General features: G+C 36.8%; 1 protein-coding gene across 4 annotated transcripts in view; it reads left to right on the forward strand.

Moving 5' to 3' along the window:
• Positions 1-1,769: 1,769 nt before the first annotated feature.
• LOC145688204 (uncharacterized) overlaps positions 1,770-13,392 on the forward strand; it is a 272,126-nt gene continuing 260,503 nt past the window's right edge. For 3 of the 4 annotated variants that reach the window (XM_081762089.1, XM_081762088.1, XM_081762091.1), the window contains exon 1: positions 1,792-2,015. The gene's annotated coding sequence lies outside the window, so the exon portion shown is untranslated. Of the gene's footprint in view, positions 2,016-13,392 lie in introns of all 4 variants that reach the window. The other variant, XM_081762090.1, reaches the window with a different exon arrangement.

Genomic DNA, 13,392 nt, shown 5'->3' on the forward strand with positions numbered 1-13,392 from the left:
ACCCCGATACCTTCTTCATCATGACGATGGGACGGTGCGAACCCGTCCTGTTCTAAGGGAACAGCTTCTTGACACCTGTACTGCGGGACGGAGACAAGCTCGCGGCGGCTTAATTATGCTCCGGGGAACATTAAGGTGGGCATCCATGTGTCTAGTGGAGCTCGAGCAAGGCACCATGACGGCCGAGGCGTATCGCACACTGCTTGAAGACTACGTACACCCCTTCATGATGACCATGTTTCCCAACGGTAGAGGCATTTTTCGAAAAGATAATGCACCATATCACAAGGCCAGGATTGTGATTGAGTGGTTGGGGGAACACAAGGGCAAGTTCCAAGTGATGTGCTGGCCGCCCAACTCGCCGGATCTGAACCTAATCGAACACAGATGGGATGTGATTAAATGAGACGTCAGAGTGCACCGCCCCCTCCAAGAATTTACGGGAATTAGGTGACCTGTGTGTACCAACCAACTCTCTCCAGTGACCTTTCAAGGAGCATCGCGTCCATGCCAAGACGCGTCGCCATTGTTATCCGTGCCAAAGGTGAACACACTGAGAATAAGGTAGGTAGTCATAATATTCTGGCTGATGTGTGCGTATATTTTAACTCATATATTTTGTCTCGACTCTAATTTCGAGACGTTTCGTCTCGAATTCGAGTCGAGTCGAGACAGAAACTCTCGACTCGAGACTCGAGTCGAGACAGAAACATATTTTCGAGTCGAGACACGAGTCGAGAGAACATTTTCTCGAGGCGAGTCGAGACAGGCTTAAATCTCGATCGTGCACATCCCTAATCTTGCACATTGTTCCTTATCTTGCGTAGTGTTCCCTTCACAACAAGGTCAGAAAAGTTATTTTTTCATTCTTAGTTTTAGTTTTAATATATATAATATATATATATTAAGATGAGAATATATATAATATTTATAATACAGTATAATATATATTTATTATATATATATATATATATATATATATATATATATATATATATATATATATATATATATATATATATATATATTCAGATGAGAAATAACACTATATTCACGTAATTACAGGAACTTTTAATAAAAAACTTTATTATCATTCATGTCGATTGGAACATGATAATAGGAATTGCGGAACACCCTGCATACTTTGTCAAAAGATGCTACAGCGTTGTTACATATTCATTAAATAATAGATACATAAACAGTTTTATAATCTAATCTACCTTGATGTTTTTGTTTTCTATTCATTCGCAGTATTCATTTTTGCTCGTTCTAACGGGCTGGCAACAGGGTTTTTAATTTGCACGACTCTAACTTCAAGTTTACATATTTCTTAATTGTGTTTTACTAATTCACAAATTGTATTTTACTGGTTGCTAAAAGAAAATATTTTCAAATTCTAAATTCAATTTTAGTTTAGAGCACGGAGAAATTTAGGGCTCTTTCTGTATCTGCCTATACGCAAACTAAAATAGAGATTTTGGTTGCGTTGAGCCAAACCGTTGCGGAATGTACTCGTGTATGTAATTTTTCTCTATCAGATAATCTACTTTAGACGGGAATTCTTAATTAGAAATATATATATTTTCCTTGGTTCCTATAATGAAATATATATTTTTCAAGATATACAATTCCTTCAATTCTGTTTTAATAAACTGAACCGTAATTAATATTTTCAAAAAGGAAATGAAGTTCTACATATTTTTGATAGTTTTCGTATTAAACGGTCGGTTGGCAACACTTTGTTTGGTTTCCATAGCAACCGATCGTATAATTACCCAGCGGCACCCGCGGTTTCTTGTGTAAGCGCCATATTTCAAGTCATCAGTTGGAAGCAGGAACAAGAAAGCACAACAAAAACAAGTGTATGTATTGTGCTCTTATTGTTGTAGTGTAAAGAGTACTTTTTTTTATCTTGTAAATTATTGATAGTCAAGAATTATATGTAAGAATCTTTGTAATCTTGTGAAGAATGTAAATATACATGGACTGAGGAGAAAATAGGATATGAGGTATTGGTAAGTTAGTTTCTTTAATTATTTCAATTTTAGACACAATTTAGTGTATTGCAAATTTTATAATGTACATAATTTTTTGTATGTTCTACGTTTCTACCGTCCTTATTTAACAAAATAGTGTGGAAACAGAATTACTTGAAACAGGCCAATTCGTCCATTTCGAACAGGCCATCTTCTACAATTATATCAACAAATAGTTGAACTGGCAATGAACTGGGCCAGAGTGCTATGGCTTTTTTTATAAAATTTCCCGCAAGGGAGATGAATAAAATAGAATACAGTTTGGGTAATAGTATACATGAGAACCCCCTAATCTGCGTTTCTTCTGTGTTCTATTACCACTTCTACATGAAACACCATAAATTTTCTACGTAGTGCAATAGTAAGAAGTATCCATGTGCACAATACATGCGATATGCGTTAAATCCCCCCCACACACACATAGTCATAGGTAAAGTACAAGGGCACTCCACATGCAGATATAAAGTACAGGTTCGTTCTTTTTTATTTATTTTCGTATCAGTCGATAAGTAAATAAAAGTCGCTTTGTTACCCCCTTTGTAAGTACTCCATGAATAATCCCTAAAAGTATGAGCGTCCTGCTCCTTCGGGAACTGATGCAGCTTCATGTATACTATATCCACAGTTTGTTTGGCATTACTGCTGTATCGCCGGACCACACAAAAATCGAAAGAAAAAAAATAGTTTTTCCCCCAAAATACTAGTTTGTGATCATGGCTCATTTGGTAATGATTATTGTTCGAAATACATTGTTGACGTATGGCATAAAAACTATACCAGAAAACACGAGCTAATACGAAAGTACTAGGTGGCCGCTAAAAAGCCCGAATGCTATCTAACTGGATCAGTGCAGATGTGCATCAGGGGCCCTGACCGGTAGCAACGGAGTTTATCCGTAGGGAATGGGCGCGTCAGCGACGGTGTGTATACGCATGAACAAGGGTAGTGGGGAAAGCCCTTGTTGATATGTCATAGAATTCTGGCTTATGTGTTACACAGTTTTGGGGGGTCATGCTAAATTCCATCCAAAGAGTACCACAATGTGCTAAATTAGGTTAGATTCGATCAGGTTTGGTTAGATGTTCCTCCTCTTTTCTGTAGTTTCAGTTCAGTTCCACACTTATGATAAGCTGTTCACCTGTTTAGTTGACCATGTCTTTCACACAATTTCAACAACTGTCTGACATCCTATTTTGGTATAACTCGATAAATCTCAAACACGATATGGCACAATCTTGTCATTTACGCATCACTTCCAAAAACGCGTTTCCCATAAATCATAACAAATGTATCTCTCCGCCAAATAGTCCCATCTGCCTCCACCTATAGTGCAGCTTACAACATCATAAACCAGGGATTGCCTAAGTGGATCTAGCCCGAAAAAAACCCGGGTTGGACCCACCTGATAAAAACTATTTTAAACCCACCTGGGTTTTTGACCTTCTTGTTAGTATATTATTGGTACTCTGAGAGAAGAACATAGACTGAAAGTATTTGAGAACAAGGAAACTCAACTTGAGATACTTTTAAAAAAAAATAATGTGGGTATTATGCTTATAGCCTATTTGAAGTAAAATGAGCAATTTTATATTTTAGGAAATACTTTCCGTGAATGGTGTGCTTCCTGACTCGGCGCCGCCGAGGGACGTTGTCCCTCATACGTTGACGATCTTAAGGTCATAGGTGTCGGTACTAACAGTAAATACATTAGTAAAACTATTAGCATTATTTCTTACCTTTGATGTTAACAAAGGTATTCAGTAAAATTTGGTTTTCCAACAACAGTAGTTTCGTTCAGTCATTTGTTTTCTACCCTTCAATAAGCATTCTGTAGAATCAACACCAGCAATAGCGTAAAAATTATTGTCAAAATTAAGTAGCTTAATACTCGGAGCTTCCAAGGCTACCTGACACTTACTATTTTAAGTGCTAAATTCAAACTCAGTATTAATGGAAGTTTTGATGTACAGCAAAGCAAGCTGCATTTTCAGGGAAAACCCGTCGTGAAAGAAGTGTTCGTGAAATTCCTGTAATTGAACGCACAAAGCATCGAAAGTGAACTTCAACAATAAAACCATTTATTTTACGTTGATAAATATTTATTTTATAGAAGACATTTTTTTGAATTATGTCTTTGTTTTAAATTAATATAACTATTTGGTATTCATATTTGGCGAACGTCACTGAGGCTCCTGGTATGACTCGATCTACATTTGTTCGTTTGTCTGGCTCCGTTTTTTTGTTTTTTGTTTTTTTTTTAACTTTCTTCAAAATAGCGGATATCCAAGCTACAAAGGGCAGTTTTCGGTCTTTCAAGTTGAAGTTTTCAGAGTAGAATCACGAGAGACTAATTTAGCTGTATATATTTTGGCGGCATAAAATTTCAAAATGGCGGCCATTTTTTTCAAAACAGCAGTGAATAGAAAATTGTTGCAATTTGTGACAATGACAATCTTGAAATGTAAATCATGTTTTAATATCTTTACCCCAAAGATATTAAAATATTTCGAGAAAAAAAAACCGAAAATGCCCGAAAAAACCCACATGGGCCCAGGTGGGTTGGCTTTTCTCAAAAATGCCCGGGTTTTATCGAACTCTGTCATAAACAGGTAACACAACAATTATTTTGTTAACTAACTATTCCTTTCATCTTTCTTTCCCTCACTTTTCCTCACAAACCAAGATAAATTTTCCATTTAATCTGCTAAATTTTCTAAAATTGGTCCGGCGATACGTCAGTTTACCCGTTACTGTTTTCAATTCATAGTTGACTTTTTAAAATTGTACTGGGAGAAGAAAAAGCAGATTAAGATTGTGCGTACGGAAATTTGAACAATTTGCGGGTAAAATTGAGTACTTGTTTTAAAAGAAATTTACAAGAATTTTTACAGCTGAGAGATATATTCAATAATAAAAAAAGTGTAGATAGTTTTTTTTTTTTATTTTTAAAGCAGGCTTGCTTACATTTCAATGTAATGCCTTCGAAAGTATTTTTTAAAGGTGTTACACTAATGGGTGTAGATTAAATTTAAGAGAACTGAGTGTAAACAACAAATCAACCTAAAACAGCAGCCAACTTGTGCTGGGGGGCAACTAAAATGTACGAATCTTATCTAACCAAATCAGTGTAGGGGACTCGCTCGAGGATGCGTCGTACGTAGAAGGGGCGTTAGCGACAGTGGGTATATGCATAAATGAAGATAGTTGAAGAACACTTCAAATGGTATAGAAACACGTGTCTCGCGTGTAGCACAGCTTTGCGACACTCTTATTGTCACTTTGTACACTTCCTTCACGTAGAATTTCACATTTCTATCTTTCTGATTACTTATACAATCTTATTTTGAAATCAAGCAACAGATTTCTTCTGTAGATTTTATCAGTTCATATCCTCTAAAATAAGATAGCACCAATGTGAAATGTAAAGGACGTGGTATCTTCCACAAAAAGTAGTCATCATTGATTACAGATAATTAGCAAAGATTTTCACTATACAAGGCAACATTTCGCTTAATTTAAGGAGGCCAACCAAGCATATCCTTTTTTTTCGTTTTAATGATACTTTCTTTGAATTCGGAAACATATGTAAATGTAGGCAGACTCGAAGTAATGTATTTACTTAATGGGCACAACAACCAAGATTACGATTGGTACCGTAATCCCCTGCACGACTTGCCTGATGTGGTTGCTTTCATTCACTTAGGCTTTTACACTTCGTTTTGAATTATGGAGCAAATTTCTCGTACAACTATATTTCTTGAAAATGTATAGGTGCTGATACAATATTATTTTTGGTGGCATTATATGGCAATAAGCAGTATTTTTGTAGTGACCACTATATTCGGTTGCAAGTTACGAAACCTCGGAGTCGACAAGGTTAGTCGTTTTCTTCTCCCCTCTAAGCTGCTTTCTTTTTCAGTGTGTTGTTGGATTTCACATTCACTCGCGCAAATTGGACACATATCTCGTGAAGGGTACGATTGACACCCTAAATACACACAATAATGGATAAAGTGGGACCGGTATTGAATCTACCTGGTGGTGGGATGTGGCAACATAGGGATCAGATGTAGTTGACAAGATAGACCTCGCAGCAGTGTTTCCAGCTTTTACATTAAAAGAATGTCATATTACAATTGTAAGAGACAGTAATTGTCTACTATAACTTATAGCAGACGGAGGATGTTGTTTTCCCATTTGAATACGATAGTATTTCCGCTATTCATGTAACACTTGTGATTTTAGATCTTATTCAGAAGCAGAATTTAAAAGATTTCTCTGGTGGGTTTACGGTTAGCATACGAGTCCTCGGCATTGGATCTCCAGATTCGGTTTTCGGAGCTCTTACATGATTCTCAATCCCACGTTAAGGTGATCTATGTCTGATGTAGCGTCAGTGACGCTAAGAGAGGTTAAACTGAAACAAATAAGAAAAACATAGAATTTAAGAGTCGTACTTCTCCAAATAGTACGATTACTTGTATCAATTGACTCATTGTTAATAAAAAAAAAAGTTACTTTCAGTATTACAGGATGTTCGTCATATTGATTACCGTAACTAGCACCAAAGCTGCATGAGACGTGGATCTATAGCTTAAGATGTGATCCCAACCACATAAATTCCCACCGGAAACCGAACCCGGTTCTCTCAAGCTGAGAGCGCGTACGCTAAGAATATAGCCATGGATGAATTTGATTAAAAGCTAATTAATTATTACTACTGTTATTATTATTATTAGAAAATATTGAAAAGCTCATTGGTTATTATGCGCAAATTAGAGAAAAATTGAAATAATAATAATAATTTTTCATTGCTAGATTATATCAGAGAGGAGTTTATATGTAATTTGTAAACCATTCGTTGAACTAAAGAACAAAAATTGGGTTAAGGCCCGCTTAAATAAAATACTGTATTAAAATTACATTACCACACGCACCGTAGTAAGTGCACAATGAAACCTGTTCAGTTGCTACCTAAATACGTCCATCTTTTTTGAAGGTTGTTTATTTATTAAATTAGTTGAAAGTCCCACGATTATACTCCGAGGCTAAGAGAACCATTGACGATAATAATAGAGGGAGCTGTTGAATGAAGAAAGTGGGAGGAAACGTGAGAACCCCAGTAAACCCACGCATACGGCGTTTGTCCACCACAAAACTCACTTGGCGCAAGATGAGATCGAACCAAGGATCACACGCACCGGAAGTGGTCGCTCTCACTTGAGTCACTTCGACCCCTTCTTCAAAATCGTATATCGTTGCAAGATTCATTACGGCTACTTAAAACTTAGATAACTAAAACGACACATCTGTCAGTTACTTTTACATATGAAGTAAATTTTACTTTCGTACGAATTTCGTACTTCATTGTAGAAATGACAAAAGAGAATTTACTTTGAAAGCGATCACTTTGTTTTGAATGTTACAGCCATCTATACGATATCATTGAGTAGTGCCATTAATTCCGGTTAAATATTTTTTTTTTTCCTGTTATATTTATGAAAGTTTTTTTACAGTTCATCAGTCATCGGAAAACTACTTCTGAATTGTATCAGAAAAAAACTGGTAAGAAATGCTCTTGATGGAAACACTGCTTCAGCACAATGACGTGAGTTTAGTTCTGCTGGATAAGAGCTGACCGAGCGTTTTGGTTCATACCTTGACTCGCTGTATAACTCCCGTATGTCTGGTAAAAATAGAAAATTGCTAAAATCTAAGTCATATGATATTTAAAACACACACAGATATACACATATATTTCTAATAACGCCTAATCTAACTTCACTTGTACGAAATAGATATAAAGTTTGTCACATAGTGGAAATCTTTTGCAATAGAGTTGAGAGAGAATTGGTGAAACAAGTATATTGTTTAAACAATTATTCGTAGTTCTCCCTACCCTTGAACATACGTTTCACGAAAAATTGTACTACATAACATTTTCGGTTGGTCCAGGCAGAAGAAAACGAGAACTAACTTGATCCTCTGTAAGGACGAAAGTTGCAATTTGCTTGTTCTAATCTAACTGGAATTTTAACGAAGTAAAGTTTAAACTATTTTAAAAAGTGTTTCATGTTGTAATCCTTCGCTGAAGGCATGAGTAGAAAGTTATCGAAATTATTAGCTATAACAATAATAGTAATGCTCTCTCTCGTAGCTATATGAATAGCTTCCGCGTCTCTATGGGAGACCTGGCTTCGATTCCCGGTAGAAGCTCTTCGCTTGGATCCCATGCTGAGCTGTAGGTTTACGTTCTTTGCTTACGATTGCCTGATATTTTAATATTGAGGAACCGTAGGTGGTTGAAGCACCAAGTCTCTTCCATTTGCGGTTAGAAGTGTGTTCGGGTCCATCTGTTCTTTGTACTTGTACCAAATATTAGGTAACCCAATTGGAGTGTTTATTTATATATTAATGGAAGGAAGAAACAACCGGATATTTTACACACCAAATCCTCTGTAGGTGCGGATTCAATGATGTGCAAAGGGTGAAAATATGGATGAGTAGACCGGAGCTCGAACCCGCAATCTTTGGGGTATCGTGCCAATGCTTAGCAGGATTTGCCCAAGTGGGCACAGCCTGAAAAAACCCGGTGGGTTTTTTCGGGTTGGACCCACCTGAAAAAGCCCACTTTAAAACCCACCTGGGTTTTTGACCTATTTGTTAATATATTATTGATACAACTAAGGTGATCACATTGTGATTTTCATCATATTTTAGACTTTCCTTAGGCGAATTAGAGGCTTTCACGTTAAGGTATACAACAACATTCAACATAAGACCTTTATAAAGTTCTGAATGCACTAAATGAATTAAAGAAAAAAAACTGACCTTAGCTTGAGATAGTTACAGAACAAATTAATGTATGGATTATGCTTGTAGCCTATTTGAAGTAAAATAAGCAATTTTGTACTTTAGAAAATATTATCCGTGAATAGTATGCTCGTCGACTTGGCGACACCGAGAGACATTATCACTTATACGTTTGATGGGTTTAAGGTCATAGGTGCCGGTACTAATAGTACATATGTAAGTACATTAGTAAAACTATTAGTATTATTTCTTACCTTTGATGTAAAACAAGTTTCTTCAACTAAAATTTGGTTTTCCAGCAATAACAGTTTAGTTCAGTCATTTGTTGCTACTCTTGAAATAAGCATTCTGTAGAATCAACACCAGCAATAGCGTAAAAATTCTTGTCAAATTTAAGAAGCTAAATGCTCGGGGTTCCGAAGACTATGTAACGCTTACTATTTCAAGTGCTGAGTTCAAATTTCGGTACTAGTGGAAGTTTTGATGTGCACACCGTAAAGGAAGTGCTCGGGAAATTCCCGAATTGAACGCAGAAGGATCGAAAATGAATACTTCAACAATGAAACTATTTATTTTACGCTTAAGCCTGCCATACGTCAAGTAAAAAACTGGAATGTCCCGTTTTTGGGCCCGAGTGTCCCGCGTCCCCGTAAATTTAGTCGGGACAGGGAAATGTCCCGTATTTTAACTCCGTTCCATTTCTGCTATCAATATCAGCTTATTCGAAAAGTGAAAAACAAAAAACTTCGACATTGGATGGAATTCTGTAATTAGTGAATGAACAGTACGCTGTTGCATGTAACAGTTTCGAGGAAGTTGTGACACCACCCTGTTCGACTTGATAGCGAGCCAAATTTGCAATGCTACTTTTTCCATTGCACTTGATGGAAACTCGGATTATTATTAAAAAAAAAAAAAAAGGTTTGATCGTTTCTACATTTACAAACACAGGAAAGATGACTAACCGTTTCTTCAGCAACACATTAGATAAGTTAACAAGAATTATAATCTTTTTCAAAGGCTAGGGGCACAGAATTAGGGTCCCGGTCTTAGAAAAATGTAAATCTGGTCCTGACAATTACACACGAAACGAGAAAAATCACCTTTTCATCAGATTAAACTGATGAACGTAATTTTGGCAGATACAGCCATGTAAATAAATATTGCTAAACGCGCGAAAAATATTGAAAGTAGATTGTACCACTGATTTAAATAATTTGCATATTGTTTTCCTGTAAAGCGTTTTATAACACATCTTAAGTTTGTAGGCATCTTCAGTCTATACAATTAATTGCAGGGTACGAACAGAGAAAAGCAGCTGCTGCTTAGTGAACTTTCACCTATTATATTCTTGAAAAAATAAAAAAATAAAAATGAAATCTTTTACTTTTAGTCTCACGGTTATGCCTGCTATACTCAAGGTGACGGTGATGATGAGGAATGAATGAAATGACGGAATGAAGAAAATGGGAGGAAACGTGAGAATCCCGAGAAAACCCACGCACAAGGTGTTTGTCCACCACAAAGCTCACTTGGCGCGAGCTGGGATCAGACTAGAAACCCCATGCACTAGAAGTGAACGCTCTACCACTGAGCCACCGCGGCCTATTATACTTTTGTTCATAACCAGACTACAGTTCATTGCATTGTATTGGAAAGTTGAGGAAGGGGTGGATCTGAGGTGTCCCGTATTCTCATGGAGAAAATATAGCAGTTTTTTTACGTTGGAAGATGTTAATTTCGTATAAGACATTTTAAAACATTTATTTATTTCATACAGCATGAATTGTATCTTTGTTTTTAATTAATAGACCCCTTTTGGTATTCATGTTTGGCGAACGTCAGTCAGGCTTCTGGATGACTTGATCTACATTTGTTCGTTTGTCTGCCGAGCTCCTTCATGGCTATGCGGTTAGTGTACGCGTCTTCGGCGTGGGACCCGGGTTTGCTTCCCGGCGGGAGCTCATGTGGTTCGGATTCCACGTTAATCAGTAGGTCCCGTCTCATATAGCCTCGCTGCTGAAAGGGACGTTAAACACAAAATCAACTTAACTCGTTTGTCTGCCTCTACCACACACACTACAGGGTACAACTTTCGGCCTTTTAAGTTAAAATTTTCAGAATACAAGCGCGAGACACTCTAAATTTCTTGTATACATTTGGCAGCTTACCAGTGTAAAATATCAAAATGGCGGTCATTTTTTTTTTAACAGGGAGTATCCACGCTACGAAGCGCACAGTCTTTTAAGTTGAAATTTTGACGGTGGAAGCACGAGATATGCTAAATTTGCTGTATAGATTTTCTCGGCGATCGAATGTAAAATTTCAAAATGGCGGCCATTTTTTTCAAAACAGCAGTAAGTAGAAAATTGTTGCAAGTTGTGACAATGACAATCTTGAAATATAAATTACATTTTAACACTTTCACCCCAAAGACATTGAAATATTTCGAAAAAACCCGATTAAACCAGAAAATACTCAATTAAACCCGAAATTACCCGAAAAAACCATATGGGCCCAGGTGGGTTGGGTTTTTCAAAAAACCCGGGTTTTTTCAAACCCTGATGCTTTGCCAGTCCGCTTCCAAGAACAGCGTACTCTTTCACTCTTTAAGACGGCACTCCTTAGTTAGATTATATGGCTTGTACCACAGCCTAACCGTTAGGAGCACCGCCTTTAAGAATGAGAGAGTGTATAGCTCTTTTAGGAAGCGGACTGGGTGGCGTGGTGGTTACGCATCGGCATAGTACGCTGAAAACCCTGGGTTCGAGTCTCAGTCCAGTCATCCACTTCTTCACTCCTTGTATATCATGTAGTGTTCGTTTATTTGTGACAAGCGCGGTTCAGTGGTCCGGTTCACTACTTCGTTTAGCAGTGACTTGAATACGTGAATTGTCACGCATATAAGCTACAGCTATCGGAAGAACAAAAATCAATAAGAAAAATGCTTATGAATAACCAAAAATTACAGCAAATTACTAAATTTAATTTTATTCTTAAAGCTGATTAAAGTAATTTTGCAGAAGAAACTATGAGATTGGTGAGTTTGTTGTTGCTTTGATGATAGAAAAACTAATGAAACTTACATTTTTCCTTTCACGGCTCAAATATAGTTATTGAGTTTGAAAGGTTACAAAGGGAACAGATATTTCTGATAGAAATTGCTGTACATGTAATAGGATGCATATTAATAATGAGTAAAAATTATATTCACTGAAGCATCCAAATTGAAAACGACATATCGATGCCACCTTTCAATGATGTCTTGTTATCTTCATTAATTATTATTATTATTATTTAAGGAAATAAAAGGTGCTATCTCAGTTTTGGGGGACATACATTTGTAAAAACTACAGATGAAATATGTTACTTGATTTTACAGTAGGATTGTATAAGTAATCAAAATCTTACCTCTCACATGTATAAACAGGTAGAAATACGAAATGGAATGTGTGTCTTTACCACGTACTACTCCACAAGGAAGACATGATGATGTAAAGTGCTATGTGGCTCATCCAAAACCTGTGGTTTTTATGCCATATGACGTGTTTCCTGCAATATCCTTGTTTATGACTATACCCATTGTCTCTGACGCGCCTGTTACCTACGGATGCACTACCACTTAGCCTCCCTGCTGCACGTTTTAGTGGCCACCTAGTACAAGTTGATTTGTGTTTTTTAAGTTGGTTCGTGGTTTAGTCACTGTAGTTACTATTGCTATACCTTTTCACCCTGTATTTATACTCAGCCCTACTAACGTTAATCAGCACCCATTAATGCAACTCATCCGTTAAGAAACATTTTCTAAGACAGTAAAGGTGCATTTCCTGCTAAGAGAAGTCAATATTTCGTGAATATATGTATGCCCTCTAAATTGAGGTATCACGAGAAACAATAATAGTGATCCTGTTAGTATATGTAGTTATGAAAAGTACGTTTATTATTATTATTATTATTAAATATCCTCTGTACGGAACAAGCTTGATGAAGATGATGAAGCTGTTTATTCGTAGGTGGCCTAAGAAGGAAATAGAATGATTTGGCTTTCGATCATTGTGTCTTTAAATTAAATGCTGAAGGTGTTGTGAGTGCAAGTTTGTTTTAAAATCCGTAAGTGGATGCTAAGAATCAGAAAGAATATAGCAGTGAATGCGCTTTAATAAGCTGTCGTTGTAAAATCAAGCCCAGGGTACCCTTTAAATTTATGGGTTTAGATCCCGAGAGTCTGACTAGTCATCTCCGAAGGTGAATCGAAAGTTTAAAAAAAAATGCGATTCATTATAGTGATCTTGAAGTATGGAGTATAATACAGCGAAACCTCCCTTGACGGACACCCTTATAATCCGGGCACATTTTTTGTCCCGGCAAAATTATATGTTCCCTTATTGAACAAACCCTCCGTTTTACGGACACTCTCAGATACGGATAGTCCTTTTCCCCCCCAGATGTTTCAATAACCTCTTCATAACGGACAGGAATTATTCTCGGTTCTGCGATATATTATTCCTCACAAGCGTATCTATCACGAGTCTAGACCTGGTAA

Source organism: Thermobia domestica, chromosome 6 (genome assembly GCF_964235325.1).
Source record: "Thermobia domestica chromosome 6, izTheDome1.hap1.1, whole genome shotgun sequence".
Classification (NCBI taxonomy): domain Eukaryota; kingdom Metazoa; phylum Arthropoda; class Insecta; order Zygentoma; family Lepismatidae; genus Thermobia; species Thermobia domestica.